This window comes from Trifolium pratense, unplaced genomic scaffold (assembly GCF_020283565.1).
Source record: "Trifolium pratense cultivar HEN17-A07 unplaced genomic scaffold, ARS_RC_1.1 scaffold_66, whole genome shotgun sequence".
NCBI lineage: Eukaryota > Viridiplantae > Streptophyta > Magnoliopsida > Fabales > Fabaceae > Trifolium > Trifolium pratense.
Window position 1 is genome coordinate 34,740 of NW_025721050.1, and position 6,401 is coordinate 41,140.

Here is a 6,401-nt window from a genome sequence, read left to right on the forward strand (position 1 = left end):
TCCCAGATTGGTAATAAATTATAAACCCCTTAATAAGGTTTTGAAATGGATTAGGTATCCTATTCCTAATAAAAAAGATTTATTAGATAGATTAAGTGATAATCTTTTCAAAATTTGATATGAAATCAGGATACTGGCAAATCCAGATAGCTGATAATGATAAATATAAAACAGCTTTTACTGTTCCTTTTGGACAGTATGAATGGAACGTTCTCCCTTTTGGATTAAAAAATGCCCCTTCTGAATTCCAGAAAATTATGAATGATATTTTTAATCCATATTCTGATTTTATAATAGTTTATATTGATGATGTTTTAGTATTTTCTAAAACGATTGATCAACATATAAAACATTTAAAAATATTTAAGAATGTTGTTAAAAACAATGGTTTAGTCTTATCGGCTACCAAGATGAAAATATTTCAAACTAAAGTCAGATTTCTGGGTCACATGATTGACCAAGGAACAATAATTCCTATAGAAAGAAGTATTGAATTTGCTTCCAAATTTCCTGATGTCATGTTGGACAAAACCCAATTACAGAGATTTTTGGGAAGTTTGAACTATATTTCAGACTATTACAAAAATTTATCCAGTGATACTGCAATCCTTTATAATAGGCTTAAAAATAAGCCTGATCCATGGACAGATGCTCATACAAGGGCAGTCCAAAGAATTAAAACCAGGGTTAAATGTCTTCCATGCTTATCTTTGGCAAACCCTAAGTTCTTTAAGATTGTGGAAACTGATGCTTCCAATATTGGTTATGGAGGGATACTGAAACAGGTTAATCCCGATACTAATAAAGAAGTTTTGGTGAGATTCACCTCTGGTAAATGGAACCAGACTCAGTCGAAATATTCGACTATTAAGAAAGAAATGCTTTCTATTATTAAATGTATTTCAAAATTTCAAAGTGATTTATTAAATCAAAAATTTCTTCTAAGAATTGATTGTAGCTCTGCTAAATCAATCATTGAAAAGGATGTTAAAACCCTTGTAGCAAAACATATTTTTGCTAGTTGGCAGGCTCAATTATCTGCTTTTGAATTTGATATTCAATATATTAAAGGAGAAAATAATTCTCTTGCTGATTATTTAACCCGTGAATTTTTGCAGGGTAATGACAACCCCTTATAGGGGAAGAGGCCGAGGCCGTAATACCGGTCGTGGCGGTAGAGGAGGTAACAATATGCTACCTTACCAAGAAACTAATATTCCTCTAATAGGGGATTGGACCTCAGTGGGTAAACCCAGGCAATTGCCTGCTCCACCTAAGAAGGAAGATCAGCCTTCTTCATCTTCAACTTCAAATAAGATAATATCTTATAAAGAAGTAATGGTCAATGAACCACAAGAACAGGCTTTAGAATATTTTCAAAATCCTGTTACTGAAAAAATTATTTATATTGATGACGAAGATTTGTCATTAACCCATAATGATGGGTGGTCCATTAAAACAAGGTACTTAGAGTCCAGAGGATATGCTGGGCTTTATGGCAAATCAAGGCCAAATTTGGAAATTTTGCTAACAATCACTGAATCAGTGACCATAACCCACTATTATCAAAATAATAATCCAGAAAGTTTTATAAACTTCAGCAAATGCCATATCAATAAGATATTATTACCCAGAGAATGGGGATTAAACCCAAATGGTGAAAAAGCAATAAAAATTGCGGAAGGAAAATATATTTACTTCAACTATTGGGATTATATCCAGGCTTTTACTCAAGCTTTTTATTATCAAAATCCGAAAAACAAACATTCTTGGTTTTTCTCGATAAATCCAGAAATTGTGGATAAACCCATACCAAATTGGTTTTGATTGAGTGAATCATGGCGTCCCAAAAATCTTCTTGGGTCGGATCCTCATCCGGCTGGGACTCTCCAGCTAGTTCTTCAAACATATTTTTACTCATTGATCCTTGGGAAGAGGTAGACATATCATCTCTTCTTTCCACTGAGGGAAAAGTGTTTAGGAATTGAGTCTTCATATGGTCCAGAATTCTTACCATGATTTCTTCTTCTGTTTCCTTAGGATATTTCCTTTGGAAATAATTTTTTAACTCAGCCATAGAGTACTGGTGGCTTTGTTCCTTAGTACCTTTGGCTTTTTCTTCATTGATAGCAATTTTTATCTTAGATATTAAACTCTGAGTATCTTCAGAGCTCATTTTGGTCCACCATTTGTAAAAGAAATTTCTTTCTAAAATAGGGATATTAAATTTGTCCTTGGACATGGTTACCGTCCATCTCCATATCCATGGAATTTGGAATTTAATAAAAAATAAACAAGGACATTGTCCTGTAATGAGCTTACTAGAAGTTATTTTTGCTACCAGTGGACTATTGTCACACCACGGGGTATATAATTCTGCTATTTCTTTAGGTAAAATTTCTAAAGAAGGACCAAATTTGATCCACCATTCAAAAGAGTAAATCTTGAGGCGATGGCCTCTTATAGTAGTATTTTTCTACGGGCTTAGGAGCATAAATAGGATTTATTTGTGCAACCTGATCATTAATTCTTTCATTAGCAAATACTTCTGCTACTTGATCAATATCTTCTATATCAGAAGTGTCAGACATATTTTTCTGAGATAAAACATTTAAGCGCATCTGCTTAAGCTTTTCTTCCAAAACATGAATAAATTCATCATTATTGGATTTTAATTTAAATCCTTCTACCGCTATTGGTGGTTGAATGATAGGGACATCTTTATTAATAATAATTTCTGAAGATTCCGTATCAATTTTATTTTTTTCTAACTGCTTTAAAATTAGATTTTGCTTGGCTAATTGTTCCTCAAAAAGTAGTTTTAAATCAGTAATATCTTTCTCTAGGGACATAAATTGGTCACCTAAACAAATAAGAAAAGAATTAGTATAATTCTGCGATTTAATTATCGCATTTAATTCTCTAAGGGTCATATGATCATTTTCAACCTTTTGATTCTGAAGGTTAAGATAAGCTGTAGCTTCCACATTTTTCCCTAAACTTATAGTTTGTTCAGGAGGAAAAGGAGAAACTATAATTCCTCCATTCTGGGTATTCCAATTTTTATTTTGTAAAACCATAATTTCATTTTTGATTTTATTATGAAAATGTTTCACAAACCATTTTACAAAAGGAACATAGCTTTGTATTTGGGATAAATATTCATAATAATTATCTTTAAATTCTTTTAATTCAAAATCTTTGAATTTTTTAAAATACCAATTTCTAAATTCTTTATATCTATCTTGATTAAACTCATCATTGATGAGTTGTCTCCATTTACTTCCTGGGGAAAGATCCATCATAAATGGAAACTCATTTCGGATTGAGTAGGTGATTCCCTACTCTGAGAAGTATTTTTCTGGTATATTCCTTGAGGAATTTTATTTTCACTAATACGAATATTTTCAACTGATTCAATATCTTCCCTTATTTGAGAAGTAGAGGCTCTAGAGAGCTCTAAAGGGGCAGTATGGAACTCACTCGTAGAATACCTAGATGACATAGCTCTAGGAAATTTTATAGTTCTCTGGGAATTAAATCTTATTTCAATATCTCCTTCAGTAGTTTGGGAGATTTGATCTGCATCCGTATTTATTATAGGATCAGGGTCAACCTCTTGAGGTAATGTCCATGTTTGGGGAAAATTTATATCATCCCATTTTATTAACTTGTTTTGTGCAACATTGGAAGTTAATAAATTAGTATGGACAAGAGTTGTGGTTCCACGAAACGATATTTGTTTCGCTTTGGGATTAAGAGTATTTAAAACTCTGTAATAAACCCTATAGCATACTGCTATTATTTCACTACCAATTTTATAATTATAACCATTAGTATGAATAGTTAATTGCATAGCATCATTTAGATGCTTATCAGTTAAAGATAAACTTAAATTAGGTGAAACATCAAAATATACTGGTCCATGACACAGACTTGTTTCAATTAAAGCAGCTAAAGATTGTTTAAAATCTTTACATCTACCATCTCTAATATAAGCCATTATACTAGAGTTTAACCCTAACATAGTTAAAGGTTTAAAAGCTACTTGGATTAGTCCAATATGGATAAAATTATATCCTTTAAAAGGAAGCAAATCTGCTTTACTTAATAAATTTATGGTCTTAGTATCACCAGTTACTTGAATTGTTTTTTCAACTGTTTTAACAGCATAACGAGATAACAAATCAAAAGTTCCAAATTTATAAATTTGTTTAGAAGGGACAGAAGGAATAGTCCATCTGTTCAATTTTTCCAAATTCTTTGGATATTCTATTGAATCTTCATTTTTTATTAAATTATTATGATTATCATCATAATCTTCCGGTTCGTTCATAGTGCTAACAAGGATTGTTATGGCTGGCAGAATAATAAATTTGTCTGATGGAACTACCAATAATATTTTTCTCAACCAATCTTCAATCTTCTAAGCAAACGCAACTAGCGTTTAACTATCAACCCGAAGGGATAGACAGACAAAGTCTCAAATCTCAGAAGTTACATAGTTCTTAGGAAAAACAGGCAAAAGATCAACCAAACAACTCCCTCTCCGGGAAAAAACGGGATCAAGCCTTACACTAAGAAATATGACAAGTTCAAAAAGAACAGAGAAGATTGATAAACAAAATTTTATTAATCTTTCCATCAGATCTATTTACTAAACTGTCAAACCATAACAAAAATTTAGCAACTAATTGTCATTACAATTAGTAAAATAGAAGATTAGGATATACCTGAATCGATCAGTAAGGAAAGGCTCTGATACCAAAAGTGTAGAGTGAGTGCAGCGGTGTAGGTATGAAAACAATGAAAATCTTTAAGATGGTAGGAAATAGAAATATTTTTATTAATGTAATTGAAGCGTGATTACAACTGAAGCAAATTGCTTCTTTATATAGGGAAATAATGGACCACTATTTGATCCGGTAACAGGTTACATTAACCTACAGCTGTCCTGACTAGACAAAAACAAAATACAGTGGGATAATGCCGGGTGCTCATTGGGCCCCATCGTCACATCTGTCCTCACTAACAAACAAAAATACAAAAGCAAAAAATTACAATTGGACAACTGGCAAAACTTTAATAAAGTTGGTTTGTCTTCATATGCCGACAGTGGCTCAGTAATTTTTTTAACCAGTTAAACATTTTTTATTTTACTGGCTTTTATCTCTCTTGGTTTTGATTGAGTGAATCATGGCGTCCCAAAAATCTTCTTGGGTCGGATCCTCATCCGGCTGGGACTCTCCAGCTAGTTCTTCAAACATATTTTTACTCATTGATCCTTGGGAAGAGGTAGACATATCATCTCTTCTTTCCACTGAGGGAAAAGTGTTTAGGAATTGAGTCTTCATATGGTCCAGAATTCTTACCATGATTTCTTCTTCTGTTTCCTTAGGATATTTCCTTTGGAAATAATTTTTTTAACTCAGCCATAGAGTACTGGTGGCTTTGTTCCTTAGTACCTTTGGCTTTTTCTTCATTGATAGCAATTTTTATCTTAGATATTAAACTCTGAGTATCTTCAGAGCTCATTTTGGTCCACCATTTGTAAAAGAAATTTCTTTCTAAAATAGGGATATTAAATTTGTCCTTGGACATGGTTACCGTCCATCTCCATATCCATGGAATTTGGAATTTAATAAAAAATAAACAAGGACATTGTCCTGTAATGAGCTTACTAGAAGCTATTTTTGCTACCAGTGGACTATTGTCACACCACGGGGTATATAATTCTGCTATTTCTTTAGGTAAAATTTCTAAAGAAGGACCAAATTTGATCCACCATTCAAAAAACCAATTTGGTATGGGTTTATCCACAATTTCTGGATTTATCGAGAAAAACCAAGAATGTTTGTTTTTCGGATTTTGATAATAAAAAGCTTGAGTAAAAGCCTGGATATAATCCCAATAGTTGAAGTAAATATATTTTCCTTCCGCAATTTTTATTGCTTTTTCACCATTTGGGTTTAATCCCCATTCTCTGGGTAATAATATCTTATTGATATGGCATTTGCTGAAGTTTATAAAACTTTCTGGATTATTATTTTGATAATAGTGGGTTATGGTCACTGATTCAGTGATTGTTAGCAAAATTTCCAAATTTGGCCTTGATTTGCCATAAAGCCCAGCATATCCTCTGGACTCTAAGTACCTTGTTTTAATGGACCACCCATCATTATGGGTTAATGACAAATCTTCGTCATCAATATAAATAATTTTTTCAGTAACAGGATTTTGAAAATATTCTAAAGCCTGTTCTTGTGGTTCATTGACCATTACTTCTTTATAAGATATTATCTTATTTGAAGTTGAAGATGAAGAAGGCTGATCTTCCTTCTTAGGTGGAGCAGGCAATTGCCTGGGTTTACCCACTGAGGTCCAATCCCCTATTAGAGGAA